Source organism: Falco biarmicus, chromosome 3, assembly GCF_023638135.1.
Source record: "Falco biarmicus isolate bFalBia1 chromosome 3, bFalBia1.pri, whole genome shotgun sequence".
Taxonomy (NCBI): domain Eukaryota; kingdom Metazoa; phylum Chordata; class Aves; order Falconiformes; family Falconidae; genus Falco; species Falco biarmicus.
The window spans coordinates 120234036-120249206 of NC_079290.1; the positions used below are offsets into that span (position 1 = coordinate 120234036).

Sequence of the window (15171 nt, forward strand, 5' to 3'; positions counted from 1 at the left end):
TTAATATTCATGTGTGGTTGGCGGGCAGAGAGTACATGAGGTTATTTCCTCATTTGAAGCCTAGTTTAATTACTTTTGAAAGAACATAACAGTTAAATTTAAGCTCTAAAACGTAAATATGTGTATTAATGTAGAAGGAGATGATGAGAGATTTGTCACCGGCTGGATTTCATCACATGGACCTAAATAATATTGTAATTTGAGATGCTCATTCAGACATAAGACACATATCATTAAAATGTGCTTTAATTCTCCTCTTTGGTGCTTAGAGCTATTTTCCACCCCAGAAGGTTACAGTGCAAAATATACAAACCGACAGTTCCCTCCTCCCTCCCGCTCCTGACAGCTGGGTGCATTGGGTTGGAGGCAGCGGCATCGCTCCGGAGCCAGGTGGGCACGCTCCAGCCCTGAGCCCCCACTTGCCCCGACTTGTCCCCCGGCTCGGGCACGGGGTGGAAGCCCAGTGGGAGCCTGGTGCTAAGCCAGCCCCGCGCTGAAGGCACGGCTGAGCCTGCCCACTGCCCCAGAGAGCAGTGCCTGTGCCTGCCATGGTCCGAGACCAGACCCCAGGTTACAGGACCATCCAGCCTGGATGAGGGTCACGGACCCTTCCCTAGCTGGGGAGCAGCTGGAGTTGGACGGGCTGCTCTGTTTCTCCTCCACAACCCATGTGCTTTGGGACACTTAGGCAGTACTGTCCCCTTTTCTCGGAGAGCTGCTGGCCTCGGGGGCAGGTGATGGGCTCATGGCGGAACCTGGGGCAAACCTGGCTGCCCTTACCATGGGTGAAGCTTCAGCGTGCCCGAGACGCAGGTGAGGGGCTGCACTCCCTTGTTCAACAATTCCAAGTTGCTTGGACTGAATTAGCTTGCTTGCTTTATACTCCCTAATGTGCCATTGAGTTCAACTGTCCTGAAGCAAAAATTCTGAGAAAAGTATAATAAAATAACCCACATGTTGGGATTCCTGATTGCTAAAATCTGTCCACCTTATTACCTGGTGTGCTGGACACACGAGTGGACAAAGCAGGTGTCTCTTTCCACTTAGAAGGTGTTAGAGTTTGACAGGGCTCTATTTAGCAACCCAGACCTGGGAAAGACTCCTGAGTGTTGAGTCCAGGCCCTGTAAATCCTTTCCTAGGCTGACTGGGATGACTGGCCGGCGGTGGAAGGGCTGGGGGGGTGTGTGTCTGCAGCCCTGTCCCCCTGAGAACGGGCTGGGGAGATGGACTGTGGGTCCAGCCTGGGGCCCAAATCCACCTCCATACTCTGTGACAACAAGGGTGATGCTCCAAGGGAAGAGGTCTAGGGCATTACCCAGAGGGAAGACATCTCCACCGGCTTCTTGGTGCTGCCATGTGTTGCAGCAGCATTTGTCCGCAGCCTGTCACTGCAGGGACTCTTGCTGTCCTGTCCTGGTGTCTTTCCTTCCCTGGTGGGACACATGAGAGGTCTCATCCAGCTGTGCCATGCCTAGGGCTGAGGGAGCAAGTGTTCCTGTGGGGGCTCTGTGACCCTGGGACACATATGATTTATTTTTATTGAACTGTGTTCAAACTTACTTCAACCAGCTGATAACACTACTGAATGTGATGCCAACAAATGGACAAATGTGGCATAAATAATCATAAAAATGGCAAATGAGAGCCCCATGGCATGGCAGCAAATGGGAAATTGTTACAACAGTGCATGCCACTGATCTCCACTCAGCCTTGGGTAACAATGGTCTGCTTGTATATCTAAGCAGTCTGTTGATTGATTAATTGATCTGTCTACCCACTCCATGCAGAAAGGATATTTTAACCCATAACTCTCATTTTAGAAGTATTCTTACAGGATCTAATGACAGAAAATGAGTTGTTGCTTTTTCTCTGGGATGAACCAATGCCAGGTGCCAAACCCTCAGTCCTCATTTCTACTACAGAGCACCAGACCATGGCAGATGCATTGAATGGAGCCTGGCAGTGCTTGCCAGGGTTAGAAAAGCCATTATCTGCACTGCTAAATTGTCAGAAAGGGCCCTGGGTTTGGACTGTGCCAGACAGCTCTCTCCCAAGCGATTTCTGGATGTGGTCAGCAGCTGGAGTGCTCCTGGGACTGTTTTGGATGCATCCATCCTGCTGCAGGGACCAGGCAAGTTCAGAAGATAGTGTGGGGTGCTCATGCTGGTTGGTCCCAGTGCCCGGGCATATTTCCAGACCTATTTAATTCACTGTTCAGACGTAGGCCTGAGGTGATGTTGGCATTTGTGGCATCCTGCCTGTTGGCAGATTGCACCCTATGCCTGCAGTTGCTTCAGACCAGGGTTTCCCACAAAAACATCCTGTTCTTGCTCCACTGCTCTTCCACCTTTGGTTCCTACAGGTGTGCTGCTCTGCCAGTGCTGCCCTGTATGATGCTCTCACACTTCCAGGAGCCGTAATTCTCACCTCTTGGTCCTCTCCAGATGACAAGAGTTCAGGGTGGTGAGACCTCCCCAGCACCTTTAGGAGGTCTCTTCCTGCAGGGAGCTGTGGCAGCTCCAGCACACACGTCACATCACCTCCTCTGCAGACTCCCTCGCACGGGGGTCCAGCATCCCACTCACACTCCCTGTCAGTGGTGTAATTCCCTGGTGGCACCCTACTTTGGGGCTACTGCTATCCATAAAACCTCTTGAGGCTGAACCATTACAAAACTGTCACCCTAGGCTTGGGTTAGCAAAATGTAGACCCCTGATGCCCCTCCTTTCTCCTTGGGCACATCTGAATGCCTAGATGTCCAGCCAAGCCTGCTCAGATGCCAAAAATCTCGGTACCAGCTCAGCCCTGAGCATCACCAGGATCCTCCCCTCTGCCCCTGCATTTCTCTCCTCTGCTGCCCAGTCTGCAGTGTGCCTTCAGAGCCATCCCACTGGGTTAGGGTGGGAAGAAAACAGCCATAAAACCATGGGCTCCTCACCACAGCAGGCTGGTACTTTGAGATACTTCAGTCGGTCTCCTACCTCTCTGAGGCTGCTCCAAGAATGCAGCTGGGATGGAAAGGGCTCTTCTCTCCTTGCCGGGGGCTATTCTCTTTGCTGCCTCTTAAAGCAAAGGCATTCAGTCATGCCAGCACTTCTGCATCGCAGGGCTCCGTTAGAGCTTTACCCTGCTGGAGACACAGCTGAACATTTTGCATCAAAATTATTTTCAGCCAAAACTGATCGTCATCAACACAGAAAACAGTGTATAACTTGGGGGAGGGTCGAAATTTCAGAATCTCATTAAGAAAATGAGCCTGAAAAATCCCCAGCTCAATAAGACAAATGTCATTTTTTGTTTTGACAAAACCCCTGGCAAATCTTGCAGAAAATCTTCAGCAAAAATATTTGTTGTGAGCCTGTATAAATCACTTCTGTGAATGTACAGTTGCCCTGAACCCAGGCAGCTCCCGGTGGCAGGGGTGGCCCAGGTGCATGGCCAGCCCTAATAGACACATTTCCTTCATTTGTTTGCTTGAAGCGCCCCAGGGCTGTCCTAGAGGCAGAGGATACATTGAAATAACATACAGATTCATTAGTGCCCCTGCTCATTAACTGAGACCTCTGTGGCACTGATGTGGCGCCTCTAATTTGTGTCAGTGGTGCAGGGGGTGCTGAGCACCGCTGCCCACCCAGCTCTTGCAGACAAAGCTGTCGTCGCATCCTCGAGGGCAACTCCTGCCCACCTTTGCCCACCTCGCCTGCGCCTTCCAGGGGCTCAGGGCTCCTCTCTGGTCCCAGGCACGATATCAGCTTATCCATGGAGAGACGTGGATACTCCAGGTCAGATGCTGATGAAGGAGGTTTGGTGCCAGGATGAGGAGGAAAAGTGAGAAGGCTGAGAATTAGTTTGGGGACAGAAGTCAGGGGCTGTCTGGGTTTAGGAACACAGCACCAGATGTCACTTCTTCGCTTCTGCCAGGCAAAGCCCCCAGTCAGCTCCCCCCTCCCCGAAGAAACCAATCCTCCTAATCAGAGGTGTCTGTTTGCAGGGATTAAGCAGAGATCAGGCCGTCTGAGGATCTTACTCTCTGTCTTGAAGAGGTCCTGGTTATTTGAAGAGGTCTGCTTTGCTGTTATCCTTGCCAGGGGCTGGGTGACGCTGCAAGAGCCCGCTGTGCTCCCTGTGTGCCTGTCCTCGCCTCCCTCAGCCCAGGGTGATGCCTCCAGAGCTGGGACCAACGCTCCCTGTGCTCGTGGCCGTGACAGAGAAGGGGTTCCTCTGGGCTGGTTGCTGAAGCACTTCCAAAATTTTGGGAAGATCATTTGCCTGTAGCAACCAGCATGTGACCCTGCTGGGATGCGGGACAGGTAGCCCTGAACACCTTCTCCCCTTAACCTGTTCTGTGGCTGAGCTGTCATCCACAGGACAGGAACAAGAAGGAAGATGAAGGGCTGGCTCTGCTGCTGCTGCAGAGAAACCCTGAACCACTCCACCCACAGTCCCCAGTGGCTCTGGAACTCCCTGCTGGGATCTGGGTATGCACAGCTGAATGATACCTCTGTGATGCTCCTGGGAAGCTGAGGCTTTCCTGAAATGGCAGTGTGCTGCTGCCTTGTCCCTGGCACCTCTGCAGCAGCTCTCAGCAGCCTTGGGTCTCCAGGAGGAGCATTGAAGTTGGTGGCTCCCAGAGTTAAACACCCAGTTCCTGACAATCTCCCCTCTCCTCATGCAGCTGAGGATGGAAAACCTTCTGGAGATATCCAGCAAGGTGCAGGTATCTGTCTTTTGCTCTGTCCTCTGCAGCAACCCCTCTTCATCCCACTTCCCCATGGCACAGAATTTGTGAGCAAAGAAGTGACTCAGTACTGACACCTTCTGCACTTGGCTGCAGAGACAGGTTCACTCTTCCCGGGGCTAAGAAATCCAGAGGCGCATCCCGTTTATTAGGAAGTTTTGGGAGGATTCCCTTTATCCACCTCAGTGTTGTCCAGGGCATCGAGCACAGAAGTCCATGGGGGAAAGGGGTTCTGTCTTTGCTGCTAGAGGCTGATGGGGACACTGGAGAGGTGCTGCGATGCTGCACTGGTCCTGGATGATGTCCTTGCTGTGCACTCAGGAGATGCTGGTGGGACCCGCAGGACTCATTCTGTGGGGCCAGGGATAGCCACAACCCCACAGTCCACCATCCCACTCCATCATCTCCTCCAGTTAGATCTGTGCCACGACGTGGTTAAGGAGTAACCCTTTGGGGAGGCACCTGCTGTCACTTTGTTTCACACTACCAGCCGTTACTCCAGCCGCAGGCACTGCTGTAAGGAGAGGCTCCTCGGCAGGTCTCAGCGGCAGGCTGCTCCGAAGGGTGTCCCAGCACCTCCCAGTGCACACCACACTTCACCTTCTGGTCAATGGCAAGTGCTCCACTGCCTTTATGGCAGGGACATCGCGTAGGGCCATTGCACTGCAATTGCCACAGGAATTTGCTGGAAGTCTGTTCAGGACAAGGAATGGACACAGCTGGAAGAGGCTTGTCCCGCTCTGCTGGGAGATGCTTGCCTCACCATCGCCGCTGCTGAGTGGTCTCCTAGTGCAAACACTGGTGGTGCTTCCTTCCTCTTGCTGGGAGTGGGAGGCATCTGCGGGTGAGCTGCAGCTCAGCTGGATGTGCTGCATCTCACCCCGACTCCTAAAGGATGAGATGGGGCAGAGACAGGGGAAGGGAACAAGTCCTTCTCCTACCCACCCAGCCTCTCCAAGGGTGCTGCCTGAGTGTGAGGTACCTCCCAAAAGCTCCATTCCTGCAGTGGGCAAGAAAAAGAAATAGCACCAGAAAAGTAAACTTTTTGGAAGTGCATCCCTCCTCCAGTTACCCTTCCCTCTGAGGACCCTGTTCCCCCTGCCAGGGGCACCACCGCTCTCATCACCGAACTGAGGGAATAGCCCAGACCCACCGAGGCTGCAGAGGGGCTAAGAGCACCCAGCCCCTACCTCATATTGTGCAGGGGTCTGGCTGAAAGGCTGCGTTCGGAGCTGGTCCCACTCGCTGGCGGGAGGCAAGCAGAAATAGCTTCTGTGGTATCATTTCTCCAAGTCTTTTTTTTTTCCCCTGGGTGTAAATGATTAATGAAGGATATTGTGGAAAGCAGATGTACTGTTGCCACAGTAACTGAAACGAGTGGCGGGCAAGGTTTGTGCACATGGTGAATACTGAAGCAATGATCTTCGTGTGCGTTGTAGTTATTTTAGCTTTCATAAGATTCTGGTTAATTATTAACACCATAAGGTCCTAACCTGGGGGAATATTTGTAAGTGTGGATAAGTTCATAATGAATCCCTTTCAATTTTCTCTCCCCATCCCCTTCTCTCCCTGGATACCGTTATAATTTTATCTCCCTAAAGTCTCCCATTATCTCACTTTCAACTACAGTAACCTATTACCATCTTTAATTTTTAAAAAGGATAATAACGCAGAAGAAAATGTGAGCATGGGGATGACTCACATTCACGCACCTGCGGTGGCATTTCCTTGCTCTATTACCTGCTGTTTCCCTCCACTTTCTAGGGTCAGCCCATGGTCAGCACTGAGCGAGAGATCCCAGTCCAGCCAGTCTGTATCACCAGCCTGGGCCAGTGTCCAGCCTCCTCCACAGAGCAGCAGTGTCTGGTGTGATGGCCAGCACTGTCACTTTGGGAGACCTGTCCCTTCTCAGCTGCCACCACCTGAATCCCAGCAAAGTCTCTGAACTTTTAAAGAGGCTGTGTCCCAGGAGAGGGAATCTGGATTTTGCTTTTTGCTCCCTGAAATGACTTTGCATAGTTCTGGGAGAGAAGCAGAGGGGTGGGATCGATTTGAAAGAGCTAAAGCAAAAAAAACCCAACAAAAACAGCTGCCCCCATCCCAGTCCTCTGCTGCACGACCCTGGTGCTGCTAAAAGCAAGAGGCAGGGCTAAGTCTCATTGCTGTGATGCACCAGCAGGTACCAGGGAATTGGCACCTTCTCACATCTAAGTGACAAAGCCCATTGTGCAGCATCATTCTTTCCTTTACTGACCCCGAAAGGCTGAGAGCTGGCCCTAGAGATGGGCTGTTGAGGAGTAAACTCTAGCCAGCCGTGCTCGGTGCACAGCACCATCCAGCTATGGGAACAGGGATCACACCTGATGCTGCTCTCTCCATGGAGCTCACGGTGTGGCAGGCTGGCAGGGTCTCAGTGGAGGTCCTGTTTTATAGATAGGGAAACTGAGGAAGAGCCAAGCAGCACTTCTTTCTCAAGGCTACACAAAAAGGGTGCCCCAGGGCTGGGAACTCTTCATTTCCATCGGAGTCACCGTGGTTGGACATGTCCACAATGTCGATGGGAAGTCAGCAGAAGCCTTCCTCCCCTCCTCTACCTCCACGTTCATCACTGACTGCCAAAGCTGGCATATCACACACCTGACCGGCCTTTCCCTGCCTCATCCCCTTCACCTCCTCCCTCCTCTTGCTTTGTGCTCCTCACCCCCACGCTGCTCTGGTGACCTGGTCCTCAGCAAGCCCTCTCAAAGCCTGGCAGACCCAGGTGGACAGAAGGGAAGGCCCCTTTGCCTCCTGTTCTTCCACCAGCCCCCTCCTCTAGCCTTGCCCCACACCATCCCCTCTGATGGTTCCGTCGGCTCCTGCCTGGGAAGGTCGGGTCCGCTCTGAGGGTGCCTTCTGTTTTTCATGTACTTAGAAATCACATTGATGCCTCCAGCTGATGCTTTTATCTGGAGCAGATGCTTTTATCTGGAAGCAGTGCTCACATTGGACTCCCAAACACATTAAATGAAGGTTGAGAGGAAAAAATGAAGGGCATGTTGGCTGGTCACAAATGGAGGGATCTGGGAGTCCTGCCAGCAGCAGAGGGGCTAATAGGATGGTTGGATTCTGCCTTGCACAGTTCTCAGGGAGGGACAGATGGTTCAGGAGCTCCGGGCTGCTGATTTATTTTGCTTACAAACTGCAGCGCTACCCACCTTCCTCCCCAGGACACTGATTCTGGCCTGCAGGATAGGCAGCTGTGTGAGGGCAGGACCATGCCAGACCAAGGCTGGGATGGAGGGAGCTTTATGGCCCTAAGGGGAGCAGTGGCTCACAGCAGTGCCTGCCCTGCTTAAAATGCCAGGAAAGCCACAGTGCATGGTGAACTGTTGTGGAAGAAAACTTCCTGAAGGTGCTGCACACTACAACCCTGCCACTTGGCACACAGACATGTGTAGAGGGAGCGCGTGCTCAGCAGCTGAGCATGTCCCATACCCACCTGGGGACTCATCCCTGTGTTTGCTTATGCTTAGGGACTCCCTCAGCTGAGGAGTGATGGCAGCATGGTGAGCGTGCCAGCAGGGCAAGGAGCTGCCCGTGGGAGCTAGATCCTGCAGGGAACAACTGCAGGGGCTGCAGCACAGCTGGGTTAGAGAGCCACCTAATCATTTCAGTTCTCTGGCCATGCTGTGCTATTAAAACCATGGTCCTGGTCAACAAGCACCAGTGCATCGAGGAAATGGGGTCGTGCAGTCCCTAAGCCTTTCCCTTAGGGCTGCAAGGACACTGTGTCTGCTCACAGTGAGCCGTGCACATGGCCCTGGCTCCTTCTGACAACAGTCAGAAGGTGCAATAACCCTGTGGTAGCAGATGCAGGGCATTTCTTTCTATGTTAAGCCTCAATCCAATCTCTGAAGATCAGCTTAAACAAGATTGACTTAAACCCTGAACACCTCTTCTGTATTTCTCATTGCTGTCTATTGTGACAGCAGGGTATTCCTCCTGTGCGCAAAGATGTTCACCTCCTTTTATGAATCTTCCTAAATTCTTGTCCTCAAAGACTAAGTAAAATTCAGAAGGAGATGGGATTTTTTAATGGCTTCCAGAAAATCGCAGAAGATCAGAATTAAGAACAAAACTTCTCAGGATGGGACCTTTCCCATGATCAGGCAAGAAAATGCAAGACCTGACTCTTGTGAGTGATAGTAAAAATGAGGTGGGAAAGGTCACTTGGAAAGACACACACAAAGGCAGCATCAAAGGATCTATTTAAAACCCTGCACCACTTGTTCCTCTTTTCTGCATGAAGACATTGCCAAGCTGGGCTTAGCCACCAGCACACGATTTACAAATTGCCTCTGGCACGCAGGTGGATCAGCCTTAGACAAGGCTGAGGGATGTGCAGCAAGAAAAGCTGGTGACCTCCAACTGACCTTTGCTCCTCCAGCTGTGGCTGCATTTCCAGGCTGTGAGAAGGGTGGATGGACCTCACAGATCCCCGGATTATCCCAGTTCAACAGGCTGCAAGCATACAGCTTGTGCCCATGCGTCTCTTGCACCAGAGAAGCTTCATCTAGAGAGAGACTGCTCTCCAGGGCTGCAGAGGCTTCAGGTCCCTGCTGGCTGGGATGCTTATAGGCACCACTTTGTCCTGTCTGGTATTACTGGTATTACAGCCTGGGAGAACCTGGTTGCCAACCAGGCTAACAGCTCAGCGAGGCGCAGGAGCAGCCCCCCTTCCCACACTTCACTTCATTCCCTGACAACATTTACATAAATAACTGAAAGAGCCCCATCTCCAGCCAGCAGGCAAAGCCAAGAGCAAGCTGTCAAGACGTCTTTGACAAAGACTTTTTTTTGTCATGGAAAATGTGATTTCATCAGAACAGCCTTTTCAGAACAAGCCTCTTTCCTAGAGCCCTGCAAGAATGCTGGAGAACTTTGCACAGTGATTCTGTGCTTTCAACCTAGAAAAAATAGCCAATTTGATTGTCTTTTCTTGTCTCTCACACAGTTTTGTATTTTTCAAAATCCGTCCCGTTTTTCTTACAAGAGAAATGTGTGTCTAGGGTGCATTAAAGGTAAAAAATAAGGAGGGGGGAAAGTGAAGGGAGTAAAAAAGAGATTACTAAACCCAACATTTTAAAAATATAATGCTTCCTGAAAAAGTAACACTTTCCATTTTAAACAATCGTGTTCACTTTAAACTACCTGTGTCTCTAAGCAAGTAAGACAAATAATTAAAATGTGGTAAGAGATGGTGTTTGTCTTTTAGACCTCTCAGTTCAAGCTGCTGTTTCAGTGGGAAGAGAATATGATTTTAAAACAAAGAAAATCAGGAATTTTCAGCAGAAGCCCAAAGCAAAGGAATCCACCGCAGAAGCGCAGTTAAAATGGGCTCTGAAATGCTCAGAGAAATGTGGGTGAACCCACCGTGTGCAGGACTGTCCCCAGGGGATGGACAGCGGCTGCAGCATCTCCCCCCTGATGCGGAGGTACCTGCCACAGGGAGGTCTGCAGCTCTCACACCCTTCAGGCCCTTGCAGGAGGTGTGTGCTTTGCCCGGAGCTGAAGCTGCTGCCGTGGATTATCTTGCAGGGACACCTTAGAAGTCACCCTTGGATGCCAGCTGATCCCAGGCTGGGATTCTAAATGCTGTGGGCTGAGCTGAGGTCTGCTGGCCAGCTGGAGCCCTGTCCAGCTACTGCTCTGCTCCTCTGCCCCCCGCTTGGGCCACATGGAGGTCACCCTCCCTCCCAGGCTGTGCTCACCAGACTGGAGCTGCCCTTCCCCTCCTCTGCCCACCCGGCTCCTCCCCATGCTGGGAGAGGGGGCAGGCGGGGGCTCAGGAGTGGGCAGTAGGTATGTAACATTGTGGAGGTGCTTTCTTTTGGGCCACAAGACCTGCAAGCTCAAAGCCAAGGGCAGGGCTGGAGAAGGGTGTTGGAGAAAGCTCCACCTGGGGCAGAAATTCGCTGCTTCTCCACTGCTTGCCCTGGCACCCCTGCCACCTTCCTTGGCAGGGGGGCAGCTACCTGCAGGACAGCACAGCTTTTGGAAGAACTAACGTGAGTCCTGCCTTCAGTCCTTGTAGTTGCAAGTGTGTGTCCTGCTCATCTGCAGGCACAGCCTTGGCTTAGACACGATCTGCCACGGGTGCCAGCAGCAGGTGGGACGGGAGCGGGTTCTGCCAAGAGCAGAATCTTTCCATCCCCCCACACAGGGATGGAAACACTTCCCTGGGCTGCTGCGTGTGGCTGGGGTTTGGATTGGCCACAGCTTACTGATTGTGCTGTGACATCTGTCCTCAGGCAACCACCAGAATGGGAAGGAGCAGAATTTGTCCCTGAGGTTGTGAATTGCCAGGTCTGCATGTTTCGTGCGTCTTGGGTACTGTGCATCACTGCTGGCTGGGAGCTGAAGGAAGGCACAGAAGGCACGGGTCTGGCTGACACTGCAGTCAAGGCAGTGTTATTAAATATTTGTCAAGACAATCCTTCCACTGGCTTAAGGGTTTTACTCCTGATTTATACCATTAGGAGGGAGGAATTAGAAAGTTATCACTGCAATGGGGAAATGGTGTTATGTTGGCTCTGCCACATTTTTGCAAAAGCTCTTGGACTTCAGAGCAGGTTTTTGTACACACTTTCTCACTAGACTAACGGCATTGAGTCAGTGTGGGAGCTCTTCCCAACTGCTGCTCTCGGTAAAGCAGGGCAAATCGGTGCCCTTCTCTGACAGAATCTGCAGCACTAAAATGCTGAGAGATAACACAGCAACTCCAGGAATTACAAGAGAGAAAGGAAGAAAAAGGATGAAGGAAGGAGTCAGGGAGCTATCAGTATCCTCAGCCTGGCTGGGGAAAGGGCACGGAAGGCTGCAAGACTCCCATGAATCTGCCCTTGGCCCCTTTTCCTGGTGCATCAGGGCTGGAATTCGAGGCATGCGGTAAGTTAGCACTGCAGATACTGGAATGAAAACAGGAAACGTGGAGAGGCTGCAGGCACCCAGCACGCTGGAGATAGCCCCTGCAGAGCTCCTGGAGAGAAGAAGTCATTTGTGCTGCAAAATGTGCTCTTGTGAAGGGTTTTCTGCCTGTGGTGCATGTCCATGCAAGGGTCCCCATCTCTGCCAGTTCCCAGGGGTGCTCTCTCCAAGGGCAGAGACTCAGTGTGAAGGGAGATGCAGGGCTGGGTTTCCTCCAGGCTGGTCAGATCAGGAATACAGTGACGGTCATGGCTCCTTTAGTTCACAGGCAGGTGAGGAAGGGGCACAAAGCTCCTCCGCCTCATCCAAAAGAGGAGCTAGAGATATTCTCTGCTTGGGAAGCAGCAAAATGATCCTGGAGCTCACAGTACGCTTCTATCACTTCCAGCCTTCTCCAAGGGCAGAGCCTGCACAGGGCTGACTCTCCCGTTCCCTCTGTGGATGGTGTTTCAACCACCGCAGGTGCCAGCTGTGGTCATGGTCTGGTCACAGGCAGTCAAATATGCTCGTCTGGCAAAGCAGCATGGGAGGAAGGATGTACAGGACTTAGCAGCAATAGCTCAACTTCCACCAGACACTGGTAGAAAGGACTTCACAAACCTCCCAGGTGGAATTATAGCACCAGACACTTCCCCTCCTGTGTGTCCAGCAGGAACGAGTCCCCTTTTCGCAACACCGAAGACAGAGTTGTGACAGACACAGCACAACACAGAGCATCCTGCCCATGCACAGGGCTGGCAAGAGGTGGCTGCAGCCAGTGCCATGCAGCCCTCCCCCATCTGTGGTTCGATGCTGAGGCCACGGTTTAGAAAAGCAGAAAAGCACAAGACGCATGAAGTTTCAGGTTAGGGTCTGACATGTGGATTTCAAAATTCAACTGTTGGGAGCCATCACAGGGCTGTATCTCACCACTTGCCCATTTCCCACTGAAAGACGTGTTGGTGTGGGTACCGCAGGGTGGCAATGACATGAATCACTGCAAACCACTGCCTCCCTCTGCCCCCCCACTGAATTCCACCTGCAGGTGTAGTCTTTGCACGTGGGGGTTCTGCGGCATCCAGAGTTGCACACACAGCCCGGCTGGAGAGCTCGCTCCCCATGGCAGGCTGGAGGAAGGAGCTGCTTAGATACCTAAAGCGATGATTTCCACAGAGATCATGGTTGCAAACAGTGAGATGCTTACCACCTGGTAACTGTCACGGTATGCAGCTGCCAGAGCTCAGGGTGAGCTGAGGAAGCTACTCATGAGCTAAATACAGTAATGAGACAACTCTGCGCATGGTTCTTAAGGGCTCAGCAGAAATGAAAAGTGAGCTGTGCAGATAAAAGATTTGAACGATGCAAATGCTGACCCAAGACACTGTGTCATGCAAAGGATGTTGTTCTGTTTGTCCTGACAACTTCATACCATGGCTATCCCCCTCCCTGCCTTTCTCCTGCTGTAGCAAGAGCTGGTGATGTATTCATGTGCATTTCCCTGCTTGTTCCTCTGCTTCTATCCCGTGCACTCTGCTCCACAAACACAGTGCTTGGCTTCTGGCAATGAGAGGAAGATCCTACCAAAAACTGAGCCCACGTGGCAGGAATTGAGAAACTGAGACATCTACCCAAGAGAACACAGAAAAAAACACAGGCAAAACACAAGGCTCCAAAGCCAAAACTCAAGTGGGTGTTTCAAGCATTCCTTGGATTGCTCAACCCCTTCCACAGCTTCCTATTGCAGGCGCTTGAGCCCTTTGTTACTCTCTCAACAGGGAAACTGTATGGAGATAAACTCACCAGCAGGCAGAGATCTCCAAGAATGTCAAGCAGCTATCGACATCTGATTCAGGGTTCATTCATCTGGGTGAAAAGAGATAACAGAGTTTGCATCACTTCGTGGCACTGGAGCCATTCTGAGTCACGCGCTGCCAGGTGGGACACAGGGACCTGTTGCTGTGCGAGCACCACGCCGTCCATTGAGTGACACTATGGACAAATGGGTTAGGGACCACTCATTACGGTTAATGAAATCAAGGCATTCAGAAATTACATCTGTGGAGGTGCAATCAAAATCTGCCAGACTAAAAGCTAATTGTTGGATTTCTCTTTAAAAACAAGCCTACCTTTCCAGGTGTGTTCCCGTGAATGCTGCAGCAGAGGGCTGTGATTACACACTTGTTTACAAGCCAGGATAACTGAATGCCAATGCTGACGCACTGCGCTGGCTGGTGCTAAGAACGTGAGATCGTCATTCCACCTCCAGATGAAGTTTTTGTAGAGAAACTTCTCCCTAACTTGCCTATCTTCACTGAACAAGTTGTGAAATGACTGCCCCAGTCCCAGTCTGGTGTGTGCTCCAGCTGAAAGCAGCGGGGCTGGCCCCTGGCGCAGCTGCCTCTATGGTTCAAATTGTTTTGACTCACAAATATGAGTGCTCCTTCCATAGAGGCTGCTTTGAAAGGATGCTCTGTTATTACTCCTGATGAAAGTTTCCTGGTCCTTACAACACATCTAGGAACTATGTACGTGAAGTCATTCTTGACGGCTCGAAATCAGCCTTACAGGAAGGTGCCTGAAATGTGCCCAGTGTTTTCACGGGAGGTGTCCAAGAAGTCACATCCACAATCCATGGTGTCATTGCTGAGTCCTCTATGGAAGAGCTTTCCAGTTGTGGTAGACATGTACTTGAAACGGTCTGTCGTGACCATGGCCTCATTGCCAACAAGTATTGCAACAATCCCTACTCTTCATCATCTCTTTGAGACTCCTGGACCTGGCTGCTGTGGTAGCTGACAAGTGAGCAAGCAGTCCCTATCTCTGAGGAGTGCCTGGACACAGGCAAAACCTGTCCAGTTTGATCTGGCCCCAGTTCACTGTGTTATACTCAAGGAAATGGTCAGATTGGCTGGATGAAACAGATGGACCAACGTGCCTCAAACAGGGTAATCACAAGGTGCTGCCTGAGGTGGCAGCTAGGTCCTTCATGACATTGCTGCTTCATCACATCAGCGTACTGCTCCTGGCTAAACTCTGCACATCTGCTGAACTGCTCTTTGCTACTTTTCCAGCTCTTTCCAATGTATTCTTACTTCTTGAAGACATCTCAGGTGCTTGTTTTGAAGCACAGGTGAATGGGACACACTGGGAGCCTTTTCAGGATGTGAAGCCCATTATGGCAGGGTTATCGGTACTTTGGTAAAGGATATTTTCTGGATACCTGAAGCGTTGAGATGCTGCTCTGCAGCTATTTCCAGACTTAGTGCTTCCAGAGTTGGCATCTTTTGATCCCTGCAAGGGTTGCTCTTGAGGGACACAGCCCTCTCCTGACACCATCGCTGCATGTATCCTGCCACCATAAAGCAGCCATTTTCTGGACCAGTGCAGTCCCCTCTGCCTTTTAGTTCCTGCAAAACCTGATCTCTTTGGTGCAAAAGGGTGGGGCACAACCAGCTGCCTCATTGATTAAACAAATGTCTCAGAG

At 51.5% G+C, this 15171-nt stretch overlaps 1 long non-coding RNA gene across 1 annotated transcript; it reads right to left on the bottom strand.

Moving 5' to 3' along the window:
- Positions 1-230: 230 nt before the first annotated feature.
- LOC130146543 (uncharacterized) lies at positions 231-13813 on the bottom strand. The gene is made up of 2 exons (XR_008820951.1): positions 13488-13813; positions 231-5739 (listed from the first exon to the last, which is right to left on the bottom strand). It is a non-coding gene; the product is annotated as an uncharacterized LOC130146543 (long non-coding RNA).
- Positions 13814-15171: the final 1358 nt, after the last annotated feature.